The 15,921-nt window shown below is 46.4% G+C and overlaps 1 long non-coding RNA gene across 2 annotated transcripts in view; it reads left to right on the forward strand.

Moving 5' to 3' along the window:
* Positions 1-13,095, forward strand: part of LOC310714457 — a 48,780-nt gene extending 35,685 nt beyond the window's left edge. For both annotated transcript variants that reach the window (XR_014529789.1, XR_014529790.1), the window contains exons 2-4: positions 3,773-3,924; positions 6,681-6,800; positions 11,767-13,095. This is a non-coding gene — a long non-coding RNA (uncharacterized lncRNA). The remainder of the gene's footprint in view (positions 1-3,772; positions 3,925-6,680; positions 6,801-11,766) is intronic.
* The last annotated feature ends 2,826 nt before the right edge of the window (positions 13,096-15,921 follow it).

Here is a 15,921-nt window from a genome sequence, read left to right on the forward strand (position 1 = left end):
ATATACCTTAAGCCGGCCCAGGCAAAACACACACCTCACCTGCAATAGGTCACCTTGAAATTAGCGAATCACAACACTGGCCCTATCTCAGCAGGGATTGGCTGTCTGCCAACTACGAAGAATGACATTGGTGGGTTTTTTAATCCTTTCTGTCTTTTGTTATGCAGATGAAGCTCCTGAACTCCAGGAGGCTAGAAGGCCTCGGCCTGCATTGCATGCAATACGTATAATCACCTGCCCTGTGAGATGGGAATGCCAGCCAGCCAAGGACAATATTGGTGCATGCAATGGCATTTTATATCCTTTATCTCCTATAGCATTTTAAAATTGCATAGTCTCCAACTGCCCTGAAAATGCTAGGACCATCATGAAAAGCCACCATGGCTTCTTCCTTTGACACGCAGGGTCCTAAATAACTGATGCCCTGGGGCACCTTGAAGGATGGCCAAGTGTGTTGTGGGTTGGGGAAGCTGTTAAGTTGTGGGTGAACATATCAGACGACACAGTGATTCTTCAGACAGGCACAAAAGTTCATGTAAATGTTTTCCAAGTTTTCATCTGCACAGGTAGATTAGAAAATGTTATGCCAATTTTTACCCATAGGTCCATGCCACAAATCTTTTAGGTAAGTAGCAACACACTGGTTGTGGATAACTAACGTGTTGGATGAATGTGAGACTCTGAAAGAAGGTCTCTCTCCGCTGTGCAAAGACATCATTTAGCCTTTTCATGAGCCAGTCAGAGGTAATAAATACCTTTCTAAAGAGAGTCGTGAGGCTGTTCCTTAAGAAAGTCACACCAGTCTACTCAAGCACTTAGATCGTTAGTTGAAACTAATCAAAAGAATAAATTAAAGAAAGAAAACAAACACACCCACACACTTGGATTTTCAGTATTATTCTGTTCATAAATATATTTTTTGGGTCAAGATCCCTGAGTGGGAGACTGCTGCTCTTGTCCATGGCAGTGATGCTGTGTAGCACAGCTCTGCTTTGTCCCCCTTGCTGTTCAACATCTACAACCACTGTGGTCCTCCAGATGTTTGAGTTGAGGTATCATCAGGTTTTAGTTGAGGATGCCCAAATCTTTTCCCCTTTTGTTTAAACCCAGGTGAAGCTGTATCCCTGTAATGCCTCTGCATAAAGACTAATAAACTGAAGCTGTGTCTTGACAATGGGACGCGGGTGGCGCTGTGGGTTAAACCACAGAGCCTAGGACTTGCCAATCAGAAGGTTGGCGGTTCAAATCCCCGTGACAGGGTGAGCTCCCATTGCTTGGTCCCTGCTCCTGCCAACCTAGCAGTTCGAAAACATGTCAAAGTGCAAGTAGATAAATAGGTACCGCTCCGGCAGGAAGGTAAATGGCGTTTCTGTGCACTGCTCTGGTTCGCCAGAAGCGGCTTAGTCATGCTGGTCACATGACCCGAAAGCTGTACGCCGGCTCCCTTGGCCAATAAAGCGAGATGAGCGCCGCAACCCCAGAGTCGATCACGACTGGACCTAATGGTCAGGGATCCCTTTACCTTTTATGTCTTGACAAGTCGCTGTGTCTTGACAAGATGTTGGTTGGTGGTTCATCTGACTTGGAGGATGGTGTTTTGCTCTTCTGCAGGTTCATGGACCATTTCTTCAGCCTGGCGATGTGTTTAGAGGCAACCTTAGCTTGATCCGAATGGCCTCAGTGGACTGAAGCACCCTTCACCGACTGAGGCAGGTGTGTCCCTTGTGGTTTCTCCTAGAGAGTCAGAGACAGCTTGAGACATAGTTTATCATATTATGGTAATATACCATTTGTAATACAGTGGTACCTCTGGTTGCGAATGGGATCCATTCCGGAGGCCCATTCATAACATGAAAAGAGTGCAACCCGCAGCGGCACGTCTGCGCACGACCAGGTTGTGATTTGCCGCTTCTGCGCATGTGCAATTGGCAAAACTCTGAAATAACCCTTTCCGGTACTTCCGGGTCGCTGCGGGACGTAACCTGAAAGAACGTAACATGAAGCGCATGTAATATGAGGTATGACTGTATTGCAGTGCTTGTGGGGCCATCTTTAAAGAAACTACAATTCAGAGGCTACAGTTACTGCAAAGTATGGCAGCTAGGTTATTAATTTGACCTGGATATATCTTGCCAGTTTTAAAATAGCTGCAGTGGCTCACAGTCCATTTCCAGGCCTAATTCATTGTGCTGACTTTGACCTTTAAATGGTGTGGAATCCGGATTTTTGAAGGACTGTCTCCTGCCAAGGTATTAAGGTGCTCCTCAGAGGTTTTTCTCGGGGTCATTCCATTACCTGATCATAGGACCATGAAGTGAGGCAGGTGATAAAACGATTTAAGTTGTGGCACACTATCTCAGGAATGCTCTCGGCAGAAGGCTAGCCTGTCAGAAGCTCTGTTACCATTTCAGCACCAGGTGAAGACCTTTTTTTTTTTTATTCACTCAAGCTTTCTAGTTTTAGTTCTGACCGGTGGCACTATCTGTCTCTCCCTGCTGTTCTGTTTTCATTCTTGGGCTGTATTCCTATGATATTTATCTCTCCCTCTTTATACTGCGTTTACTGAAGTTCGTCATCATGCTGTGATGACAGTCTGGACCACTAGGCGGCAGAAGAGACCCATGGAGTGACCTTTTCAGAATCAAGTCAGAACCTGAATGGGGCTTCTCAGGAGAAAACGTGGGAAGGAGAGGCTCCGAGGAAGGGTGACATCATTGTCCTGGGGAGCAGCTGTGGATAGGAAACAAGGTGGTCTCAGGAATGGGACCTGTTTGTGAGTTTGGAAGCTGAGGAAGAAAGAACCCGTGGTGGTCCTGGGAAGGGAAAAGGAGGTAGGAGAAGAGAAGATGTCGTCCTGAAAAGAAACATCCATTTTGGGGGAAAGGAGATTGTGGTCCTGGAGAAGGAAACCCTGGGGGAGGCAGGGGGTTGGGGGTTGGCAAGCGGAGGAAGTAGGGACCCCCAGCAGTTTAACACATTCACCAGCCACTTCACAAGAGCCGTACTTTACAAAATAGCTTCTAAAATACAGTGGTGCCTTGGGATGCGAAAGGGATCCGTTCCGGAGCCCCGTTCGCATCCTGAAGCGAATGCAACCCGCATCTGCACGTGCATGGGTCACGTTTCGCCGCTTCCGTGCATGCGCGTGACATCATTTTGACCGTCTTGCGCATGTGCGCGCAGCGAAACCCAGAAGTAACGCACTCTGTTACTTCTGGGTTGCTGCGGAGCGCAACCTGAAAATACTTAACTTGAAGCACATTTATCCCGAGGTATGGCTGTAGTCATCAAAACATAACCGATAAATATATAATTTAAGACCTTTTAAAACATCCATTTTAAATAAGTAAATTAATTAATAACAGTTGAGGAGGAACAAGGTTCTTAAGAGGAACAAGTTTCTTACGTTTTCAAATCTTTTTCTGTTTGGTTTGCTAGATGCCAACACAAATCAAACTCTTCCATCTGATTAAGAGTGAATAGGGAGGGTGAATGAATTAGGAAAGCAGAGGGGAACCAGAGAAGGATGCAAACGTCTCTCTCTCTCTGCAAATTATTCTCCAGATGGACCATATCACACTTTCCTAGAATTCATCTCATTTGCTATTTCCTTCCCAGAGGTGACCTGTGTTTGCTAGGTCAGCACAGTGCTGCGTCCTTTAAATTTATCTCCCTTTCTCCTTTTTCTTCTAAATGCTGTTTGCAGCATCCTGTTTAGCATCCTTTGCAAATTCAGGTGGCTTTCTAATGCTCCTCCTCTTTTGCCTCACAGATCAAATGAGGATGTCGAAGGAAAACTGAACCAGGTTTATTGTGACAAAGCTTCCTTGGGCTTCGGGGCATGGTGAAGTTGTCAAGAAGAGCCAGTATTCCAGAGAACTAATGTGAAACTACAGAGGACTTCACAAAACCAACTCGCAGCAGGTATCAAATGGATGCTGTTGCCAGCCTGACTCCGTGTGCTGCATATAATTCCTGGGTCAGTGCAAGACCTGCGGAAGTTCCAGTCCTAGTCAATGGCTCCCAGAACCATCCATCTCCATCAGGGGTGCCACCTGAATAAAATAGGGAGGCAGGTAAGCTCTTCCCTGCGTAATCAGTCACAAGATATAGGGCAGGGGTAAGCAACCACAGAGCCTAGGACTTGCCGATCAGAAGGTCGGTGGCTCGAATCCCCGCGACGGGGTGAGCTCCCGTTGCTTGGTCCCTGCTCCTGCCAACCTAGCAGTTCAAAAGCACGTCAAAGTGCAAGTAGATAAATAGGTACCGCTCTGGCGGGAGGGTAAACGGCGTTTCCATGCGCTGCTCTGGTTCACCAGAAGCGGCTTAGTCATGCTGGTCACATGACCCGGAAACTGTACACCGGCTCCCTCGGCCAATAAAGCGAGATGAGCGTCGCAACCCCAGAGTTGGTCACAACTGGGCCTAGTGGTCAGGGGTCCCTTTACCTTTACCTAGGCAACCTAAGGCTCAGGGGCCAGATGCGGCTCAATCGCCTTCTCAATCCAGCCTGTGGATGGTCAGGGTATCAGTGTGTTTTTACATGAATAGAATGTGTGCTTTTATTTAAAATGCATCTCTGGGTTATTTATGGGGCCTGGCTGGTGTTTATACATGAATAGAATGTGTGCTTTTATTTAAAATGCACCTCTGGGTTATTTGTGGGGCATAGGAATTTGTTCATTCCCCCCGCCCCCCCCCAAATATAGTCCGGCGCGCCACATGGTCTGAGGGACGGTGGACCACAGCTGAAAAAGGTTGCTGACCCCTGTTATAGGGCATGCACATCATTTGAATGGCAGTGGCTAGGAGTGGGCTCCTTTGCTCTCCATGGCGTACTAATGGTTTTCCACATTGGAAAGGGACACACATACTTTCAAATTTCTCTCACTGCACCTGAGAAAATCTTTATTGCGGCAAACCGGGTAAAGTAGGTGCCATTTCCAACAGTAGAAATGGTTACAACAGTGTATAAGACTGTACATGTGAATAACTGGGTCACACACATCCCTAATTCCCATGATCATTAGAACATGGGGAAAGCCAGTGGCGTAGCGTGGGGGGTGCAGGGGGGGTGGCCGCACCGGGCGCAACATCTGGGGGTTAGGGTTAGGGGGCGCAAATCCACGGGTTAGGGGGCGCAAATTACTTGCCTTGCCCCGGGTGCTGACAACCCACGCTACGCCACTGGGGAAAGCTGCATGTCTGAACTGGACTTGTGTTGTTCCTGCTCCTTCAAAAGATGGTAAAGAGTGTCATCTCTTTAAAGCCTTAAATGGCTCAGGACCGCAAAACCTCAAGGACCATCTCTTTCCATATGAACCTACCCGGACCCTGAGATCATCTTCTAAGTCCCTTCTTCATGTGCCTCCTCCTTGAGAGGTCAAGAGGGTGGCAACACGAGAACGGGGCCTTCTCTGCAGTGGCTCCCTGTCTGTGGAATGCTCTCCCCAGGCAAGTTTGCCTGGCGCCTTCACTATACACTTTTAGGTGCCAGGCAAAAACGTTTCTTTTCAACCAGGCCTTTGCCTGACTTGATTTATATCCTATACCCTTTTAAAAAAGGCTGGCTCTTTTGGTTGTGTGTGTGTGTGGTTTTTTTTATTGGGTTTTTGGTTTGGTTTTGATTTTTTATGTATTTGGTATTTTATGTGAACCGCCATGAGACCTTCGGGTTTAGGGCGGTATAGGAAATTAATTAATTAATTAATTAAATAAATACATCTGAATGTGAATTTGCATTTTTCCTCCATCTCCATGCTTATGGAAGAGTGTGCTGTTCTCTGTGTAATGTCCCCCCCCTCTCTCAGGAATAGATTGTACCCACTGACACCAACTGCGCCAGCTTTCATTCTTTTACACTGATTCTTCCGCATGCTATGGATAGCTCAGTTGGTTAGAGCATGGTGCTGATAATGTCAAGGTTGCACGTTTGATCCCCTTATGGGACAGCTGCATATTCTTGCATTGCCAGGGTTGGGCTAGACCAGGGGTCTGCAACCTTTAAGACAAAAAGAGCCACTTGGACCCGTTTCCGAAGGAAAAAAAACTGGGAGCCGCAAAACTCGGCATTATAAAAATAACTTTTTGGTCACTTTTTATTATTTCTTTGTTTGACCCCTCAGAATTACTCCTCCTCATAGAAATAAACGTTAAATTAACAAGTTACCTTTTTTTGTGTGTGTGTTCTTCACTCCCCTTCAAAACAGTGACCAGCGTACATGCCCCCTTTCAATGCAGTGACCAGCGTACATGCCCCTTACAATGTAGCGGGCGGGCGGGAAGGTGACGTCGGGACGGTGCGTGACTAACGCACGCACCGCCCCCATGCGACGTCACAGCAAGTACAGTGCCTGCCACAGTGGGGAGTGTCGGGGCGCACAATGCGCCTCCTCCCCTCGCAAGTATCCGCCCCGGAGCCGCGGCAAAGGTGTAAAAGAGCCACATGCGGCTCCGGAGCCGCGGGTTGCAGACCCCTGGGCTAGACGATCCTCAGGGTCCCTTCCAATTGTACAATTCTACAGTTCTCTACCATTCTATTACGTGTGCGTGTGCGCGCGCACACACACACTTCACCTTGGATGCTGCTGTCTACCACCTAGGTAGAAAGGAACTGAAAAATTCTTTGGAGCCATCCAAGCAAAATCCAAAACGTGTACTCTCTCCTTATGTTTACACAGGAGAACATCACCTGACAAATTCCAAGACAGTCTTGTCTGACTGTACTCATGCACCAATGGATTCCTGAGGATCGATGTCTCCCGAGGCAGACAGATGCCAACCGATCCCTATTAACACAGGTCATTGCAGCTTGTCTCAGATATAGCAGTAATAGCTGTTGTTTAATAATGCAGATAAGCTGCATGTTTCTCTATTGTGAAACACGGTTCCTCTACTATATTATTGTAATACAAGTTGGGTCCTTCTTACAGATTGGAAATAAATGATGTTGTTGGGATCTGTCTGTCTTGAGATACGAGGGAAGAGAGCGCCGGGGGGGGGGGAGGCGGGGGGCGGCGGATTTAAACCATTGGAAAGCTAGAGCACCTGCTGTGGCTGTGGAGACCGACATGGAAGAGAAATGTTTTATTGTAAGTGGGGCAGATGAAGACGTCTGGTTTACAACCTATTTTGTTATTCTAGACTTTGTTTTGTTGATTTCCCCTCTATCAGGCAACCCAACTGAAATATACTCGGAGTCGAGTGTGAATTTCATGATCTTTATTCAGCTCGTAGTAGCAATGAATGAAACTTTCCCCAGAATGTCTAGCTATACAGTGGTTCCTCGGGTTACATACGCTTCAGGTTACATACGCTTCAGGTTACAGACTCTGCTAAGCCAGAAATAGTGCTTCAGGTTAAGAACTTTGATTCAGGATGAGAACAGAAATCATGCTCCGGCAGCGCGGCAGCAGTGGGAGGCCCCATTAGATAAAGTGGTGCTTCAGGTTAAGAACAGTTTCAGGTTAAGTACAGACCTCCGGAACAAATTAAGGACTTAACCCGAGGTACCACTGTATATACATTATTTACACAATGGGCCCTGCGTGATTGGCTAATTCTGGGCTGCTCCTGTAGGCCAATGAGGTTGCGGATTCACTTTCTCCAGAATCCTGATTGGCTACTCCTGCAGGCCAATCAGGTCGCTGATTCACTTCCACCTGGAGTTGGATTGGGTGGCTCCTGCAGACCAATCAGACTGCTGCATTCTGGAACCTATTCTTCTAGGATTCAGCTCAGTACATAACACCAACCATCATTATGGTGCACCATGATTCTTAGTCAATGATCCAAACGCATATCAGGACACAACTGTTACAAGAGCTGCCATAGCACTAGGTGGGGGTGGTGAGGAACCTGACTTGGGCGCAGAGACTGAGACAACCTTCCTGCTGGCTGTGACAAGAGACAGCTGGTGAGAACCTCGGGGGCCTTGCAGCTATCCTTGAAGCACAGTTGGCACACAAGCCTGCATTCCTCACATGGCACCCTGCCATCCCATTTCTTGGGATTATTTGCTGTTGGAACCTGGACACACTCAGATGTTCCAGACGCATGGACACATATGAGTTGCTTTCCTATAACAGTCTGAACATGCAGAAATACACTGTATTGTAAAAGGTAAAGGGACCCCTGACCTTCAGGTCCAGTCGCAGACGACTCTGGGGTTGCAGTGCTCATTTCGCTCTAAAGGCCGAGAGAGCCGGCGTTTGTCCGCGGACAGCTTCCGGGTCATGTGGCCAGTATGACTGAGCCGCTTCTGGCGAACCAGAGCAGCGCACGGAAATGCTGTTTACCTTCCCGCCGGAGCGATACCTATTTATCTAGTTGCACTTTGACGTGCTTTCAAACTGCTAGGTTGGCAGGAGCTGGGACCGAGCAATGGGAGCTCACCCCCATCAGGGGAATCGAACTGCCAACCTTCCGATCGGCAAGCCCTAGGCTCTGTGGTTTAGACCGCAGCGCCACCCGCGTCCGCACACGCTATTGTACACAGCTCTTTTTGTTGTACTTTTTCTTCAAAATCAACCAAAAATATTTTTTTAAAGGACAGTTCATATTTCAGGCAATATCCAAAGCAAACTGGAACAAGGAGTTCCTTTAGCTGAGTGTTAACATCAGTGTGATTGGAAAGACATATAGTCTTGCTTTTTTTTCTTCACCCAGTGTATGCCTTTTGTGTCTATTTCTTCAGCTGGATGAGATTCTTATTTTTCGTGTCTTCAGACTGGTTTTGACAAAGCAGGAAACAGCTGTGGATGTGATTACCTGGCCTGATAAGCATCTTATTGTGAATGCTCTCCTAGATTAAGGAAGGGAGGAATTGAAAAGGAAGGACATTACACAATAGCCCCCAGCTGAAGGTAGGGCTTTTCCAGGAACTTTGCCCTTCCTGCCCTAGTTTAGCTTCTTGGAGCAGTATCTTGGGAATTCGTTCCCTGTGACCAGCTGCTGAAAGCGACACCTACACCAGTAAAACTGTAATATCTAAATGACATTTGTATGTTGTTTGGTTCAGCGGAGATATGTGCAAGAGCCAAACAACAGATACATATGTGATTCATATGCATCTTCTAGATTATCAAATAGCCACAAACTGGGGTGGGGAAAAGACGTTAGCCAGGGGTTTCTGGCCTTGTTTGAAAATATAGGCTATATATTAAACAGCGACCAATGAGAATGAGTCCCTCCCAGAGATCCCTGCCTGAAATGTTTATGAAACAGAACAGGAAACTCCAACTAGTTTATAATAAAAGATCCGTCATTTCACAGAAAACAATTCATACTGATGTTTGTGTGTGATCATTGCCTGTGAACTATCCAGTTCATAGTACGATGACTATCTAGTACAATGGTACCTCCGGTTAAGAATACTTTGGCCACCTCATGAGAAGAGAATACTCCCTGGAAAAGACCCTGATGTTGGGAAAGATGGAGGGCACAAGGAGAAGGGGATGACAGAGAATGAGATGGTTGGATGGTGTTCTTGAAGCTACCAGCATGAGTTTGATCAAACTGCGGGAGGCAGTGGAGGACAGAAGTGCCTGGCGTGCTCTGGTCCATGGGGTCACGAAGAGTCGGACACGACTAAACGACTAAACAACAACCACAGCGATGCTGTCACCGCCTAAATATCAACAGGGAACACTCCTCGGTTCCAGTTCCCATTTCACAGAAATTACTTAGAAGGGACCTGCACTTTCTGTTCCACATCTTTCTTTCTAGGAGAGCTAGGTACTTTTTATTGAAAGCTCAGAGTCTGGGACACCCATGTCATGGTGCTCACAGGCACTGGGCTGGTGACCCCTGGAGTATAATGATACAACTTGTCAGGTGGTCAACCACGGGCTCCACTGTGCCTCAATGTTCCCAACAGGAAACAAAGACCTTGCTAAGCATCTCTTGGAGTTTGGGGTGGTGTCTTTCAGTTAGCAAATGAAAAATGAGAATCTGCTTGTTACATTAATGGATATTCTTCATTTCCCCATTCTGTGACTAGAAATTTATGCTTCACAGCCTTCTTTTTTCACTCAGAAGTGTATATAGATGTAGGAAGGCAATGACAGATACTTCCAAAGCGATCACACTTCTCCCACATTCTTTGTTTATCAGAATCTTCTTCGGTAATATTGGAAGGGAGAATTGTTCATTACCTTTGTTACTGAGATTGATTTCTCTTGACCCATCTCCATGTTGCCATCTGTCTGTATCATTTTTATTACTGAATGTAGTCTAGGTCTCCTCTCTCCCCCCCCCACTCCACACACAATATTGTACATGTTCTCTCCCCCAGAAACACCAAATCAAAGAGCCAGGCAGTTGCACATTATGGATTTCACATCTTTTGCAGTGGTGGCATGAAAGGTTTCCATGGCAACCCCAAGGCTCACTCTCTGACACCGGGCTGGAAAACGCAAACATTTCCAGTTCTTTCACAATAGCAGTATTTCCACAGCCACCCTCCTGAAGGGCGGCTGATGTGCCATACAGTATTTCTGTGCGTTAAAGAAGGTGTGCGGGTGCCTTTAATAGTGCCAGTCTGTACCAGACACTGAATCAAGCAGGTCCCAGAGATATAAAATAGTCACGTTTTGTTAGACAGAACTCCATCTTGTCTAGGGCTGTTTATTCGGACTGGCAGCAGCTCTTTAAGATCTCAGGTAAATAATCTTTCCAAATGGTACTATGTGAGAGCCTTTTAAAACTGGTGATAATAATAATAATAATAATAATAATAATAATAATAATAATAATTTATTATTTATACCCCACCCATCTGGCTGGGCTTCCCCAGCCACTCTGCGCGGCTTCCCCAAAAATATTAAAATACTGTAATACATCAAACATTAAAAGCTTTCCTAAACAGGGCTGCCTTCAGAAGTCTTCTAAAAGTCTGGTAGTTGTTGTTCTCTTTGACATCTGGTGGGAGGGCGTTCCACAGGGCGGGTGCCACTACCGAGAAGGCCCTCTGCCTGGTTCCCTGTAACTTGGCTTCTCGCAGTGAGGGAACCACCAGAAGGGGTGGAGACGCTCCTTCAGATATACTGGGCCGAGGCTGTTTAGGGCTTTAAAGGTTAGCACCAACACTTTGAATTGTGCTCGGAAATGTACTGGGAGCCAATGTAGGTCTTTCAAGACCGGTGTTATATGGTCTCGGTGGCCGCTCCCAGTCACCAGTCTGGCTGCCGCATTCTGGATTAGTTGTAGTTTCCGGGTCACCTTCAAAGGTAGCCCCACGTAGAGCACATTGCAATAGTCCAAGCGGGAGATAACCAGAGCATGCACCACTCTGATGAGGCAGTCCGCAGGCAGATAAGGTCTCAGCCTGCGTACCAGATGGAGCTGGTAAGCATCTGCCCTGGACACGGATTTGACCTGTGCCTCCATGGACAGCTGTGAGTCCAAAATGACTCCCAGGCTGTGCACCTGCTCCTTCAGGGGCACAGTTACCCCATTCAGGACCAGGGAATCCTCCACACCTGCCCGCCTCCTGTCCCCCAAAAACAGTACTTCTGTCTTGTCAGGATTCAACCTCAATCTTTGATGCCGAGGATGTGCTCTGTCACTGAGCTATGGCCAATGGTCGCTGGTCGCTAACTATCGCTACCAAAGTGCTGCTGTATTTCACAGAATCATAGCCTTGTAGAGTTGGAGGATCGTCTAGTCCAACCAGTATTTTTAATTAATTATTTCCTGTTTCTTTAAGTGCGAGCATGGCAAACATTTGCTGGAATCTCTCATCCATATTTTTTTCTTTCTTTCCAGGAGAGCTGAGAATGTGAGCTTGGAGCTAGAGGAAATCTCAGCTATGTGACCACAGCAAACCCCCCTATCTTAGCCACCAATCATAGCCACTGAGCCATCTTGTAGGTCATTATAGTTAATTTATGTGAAGTTCAGTAAACACTTGTGCAAAAACTGTGTACTTCAGTTGTAGTACAAACATGTATGTTGTAACAACTAACAGGTCTGAATCTATTCAGAAGTTCTCCTGTAGGAACAAGGGGGCGGGGAATGCATTCACAGAGTACACTTTCTCTGAAAATACTATTATTGATATACTTGCATTTCCCCAATGCAAATCCCCCAAAATAAGCATTTTTGTAGGCACTTTCCCCATAAAATACTGTTATCACTTATCTGAGAATGCTATTTGAATCGCAGAACAACCATTGCATAGGGTGGGAATGTGAGTAATCAGATTTGAGGATGCCCACGCCTCCAGCGACCAATCATGGGCCTGAGGACAATGGTGTCACAACACAACACAACACAACACAACACAACACAACACAACACAACATTTCAAGGGTCTTTTATTTTTTTAAAAAAATGTTTTAATTAAATATTTTCTTGGGTTCTTTCAAGGGTCTTTTCATAGAAAGGAACAGAACAAGTAAAGTCTAATTTAGCCCAAGATCCAGTAGTTGTTTTCTGAGACCTGAACTACTTTTTAATTCTTATGGGCAATCATGCATTCTTTCTCTCCATAGCATCTTAAGGAGCAGTTGAGTGGGACCATCATTCCTATATCTATATATTTTATGTCTGTTCCCAGTCCTGCGGCTGCATGCAGCAGCAAATCAACAAGTCCTACAAGTTTTCCAAGTCAATCCTCACATTGCAAATAGATTAAACAGAGGAGGCTGGTCCACTAGGTCTACTGGTAAATAGAATTGCAAGTAAAAAAAAGGTAAAAGCCCTTCCCCTCCATAAAACTAACTAACCAAAGCCACACTCTTTCCTGGTCTCCACATACTCTTATCCTTCCATCTGAATTTAGAGAAACTCCTGAAAATAGTTCTGTCAATCTTCCATTATCTGACCAATCAGCTCTCTGCACAATCCAGCCAATCCCCATTCAGAACAATATTGCTGTGGCCAGGAGGTCCCTCCCATCCATCTGGGATGGGTTGGGGGAGGGATGTGAAAAATCTACATTTTGAACTGCAGACTCCTGAGAAATAGCACTTTGCAGGTTATCCTCCCTCCTCCTTTCTCGTAATCTTAAATACAGATTTGCATTTTGAACACTGTTGTTTTTCTTGCCTTATGTTTAATAAATAAAGCTTGTGAAAAATAATAGAAAAGAAATGCTGAATGGTGAGGATAGTAGTTTTCTTGGCTATCTTGTATTAGGTAGATGCAGTGCTTCTCAAACTTGGGTCTCCAGCTGTTGTGGGACTACAACTCCCATCACCCCCAGTTTGCAGAATCAGTGGTCAGGTGTCACAGGAACCCCCCCCCCATCATTCAGTTTGTACAAACTCGACACACACTCACACACACGACATACGCGACACGTCTGTTATAAATTCATAGAAAATCAACCATACATTCCACTTTTATTTTACTCCATGAAGGAAGGACTACAAAATGGGGAAGGTTTCATACAGGCCAGCTATAATCCCTTGAGCATACCAGCACATACACAGGAGCCCTGCCCAGTTGCTATGCCAACCCTGATGGTCCTAGACAGAAGACCATCAAGGTCACAAAGGACTTGCATATGGGAGTGGATTCATCAGGGACTGGAACAAAGGACAATGATCAGATCTTCCCTCTGGGGGCAGGAAACTGCCAACTCCCTTTTGTCCTCTGGAAATGACTTATGGGGAGGGGGAGAGGAGGAACCAGCCAGGTGACAAGATACTCAGGTTACCTCCACAACTCCTCCCTCAACCCCTCCTTTTTGTGATGTGTCAATGAGGTAGTCATGATGTAGTTGTGATGTAGTTCTAGGGGTGTAGTTTGGGGGATTAGTAACTAATAAAAGTTGGGGGTCTTCTTTTGTTTTGGGCTTCCATTTTGTTTCACCTGGTGGCAGGTGGGAGTCCTGTCGCGACAGTCTTCAATAAAGACCAAGCCTACTGGCTGCTGTTTTCCTCTGGTATTCCTGGCTGGTGTCCTTGTTTTTTTGTCCAAGGGAGACCTCAGATTTCTCCGTTAACATCAGGGATGAGGGGAATTGTAGTTCAAAACCAGCTAGAGAACCAAGTTTGAGAAATACTGGTTAGTGTCTGACTAGGGCAGGGGTCGGCAGCATGCGGTCCATGGGCCAGATGTGGCCCACGAAGACCGTTTTACCGGCTCACAAGCTGCCCCTAAACCAAATCGCCCGCTTGGTGAATCCCCCATGCGCTGCACTAAACCAGCACAGCACAGTGCAGGGACTTGCTGGGCTCACCGGACATTGTGCCTGTGCACGCGCAGATATCGGAAATCGCATCTGCGCATATCCAGATGCCGGAAATTGCTTCTGTGCAGGTGCAATTTTCAGCGTCTGGCCATGTGCAGAAGCAATTTCCAGTGCCACGGACATGTGCAGACGCGATTTTCGGCGTAACACCTCGCCAGTCCAGCCCACAGACAATCTCCGTGGGAGTGATCTGGCCCACGGCAGTTAAACCTTGCTGACTCCTGGATTAGGGCCTGGGCAAACGGGGTTCAAATGCCCACTTCAGCCACGAACCTCACTTGGGTGACCTTGGGCCAGTCACAGTCTCTCAGCCTAGCCTCCCTCTGAGGGTAGTTCTGAGACTAAAATGGGGAGGAAGAGAAACGTGTGCAGGGAAGGTGGCATGTAAATGCACTAAAATTCTTAAGGATGAATTTTAGGCACTATCTATTCTGAAGGAAATCAGCCCTGAGTGCTCCCTGGAAGGACAGATCCTGAAGCTGAGGCTCCAATACTTTGGCCACTTCATGAGAAGAGAAGACTCCCTGGAAAAGACCCTGATGTTGGGAAAGATGGAGGACGTAAGGAGAAGGGGACGACAGAGGACGAGATGGTTGGACAGTGTTCTCAAAGCTATGAACATGAGTTTGACCAAATTGCGGGAGGCAGTGGAAGACAGGAGTGCCTGGCGTGCTCTGGTCCCTGGGGTCACGAAGAGTCGGACACGACTAAACGACTAAACAACAACAACAAATGCCCTAAAAAGAAATAAGATTTCTCAGTTAGTAAGCTGTAACTTTGGAGCAATGAAAGCTCCAGTTAAATTGTGGGGTGTTTTAAAGGCTGGAACCGAAACTGAAATGTCATGTAAAACATAGTCTCCGGAGGGGGCTGTTCGCTTATAGCCTCGACCTGGGGCCATTTACTGTGTAAGGAAGTGTACCGATTGCTGCTGGAACGACTGAGTGCAGCGCTCAATTGTTGTTAATACTGTGGTGATTGTAGGATTTACTCTTTAAGTGGAGGTTGATGACCAAATCACCTTATTTAGAATAAAGTGGAACACACATTAGGCATAGGGAAAAAACACAGCCACCAGCAATCTATTCCTTCAGCTGCTTCAGGCTGCTCAGCTTTTTGTAAAACATGGACCGGAGCTGCTCTCGGCTCTGGTAAATCGGAGCACATAAAATACAGAATGGATTCCCTTAACATTACAGTGATGACTGCTTGTCCCATCCCCGCCCCCACTCCTCAAAAAAACCTGTCTGCTTTTTAGCCTAGTAAATGAAAGGCAGTGTTTCTATGCATCACGTAAATGACAATGACAGAGAGGGGCGAATTATATTTCAGCTGTTGAGAAATCATCTTATTAAATACAGTGGTACCTCGGTTACATACGCTTCAGGTTACATACGCTTCAGATTACAGACTCTGCTAACCCAGAAATAGTACCTCAGGTTAAGAACTTTGCTTCAGGATGAGAACAGAAATCGTGCTCCAGTGGCATGGCAGCAGCAGGAGGACCCATTAGCTAAAGTGGTCCTTCAGGTTAAGAACAGTTTCAGGTTAAGAACGGACCTCCGGAATGAATTAAGTACTTAACCTGAGGTACCACTGTACAGAGATTCCTCATTGGTCAAGCAGCTCTGCACATGCTCATGCTGTGTATTTCTGAGGTCCATAATTCTTAGCCACACCTCCCCCAACTTAAATGAACCTCCTTAGGCTGCAGCGTGTTT

The sequence above is a fragment of the Podarcis liolepis genome (genome assembly GCF_965112155.1).
Source record: "Podarcis liolepis genome assembly, chromosome: 8".
Taxonomy (NCBI): domain Eukaryota; kingdom Metazoa; phylum Chordata; class Lepidosauria; order Squamata; family Lacertidae; genus Podarcis; species Podarcis liolepis.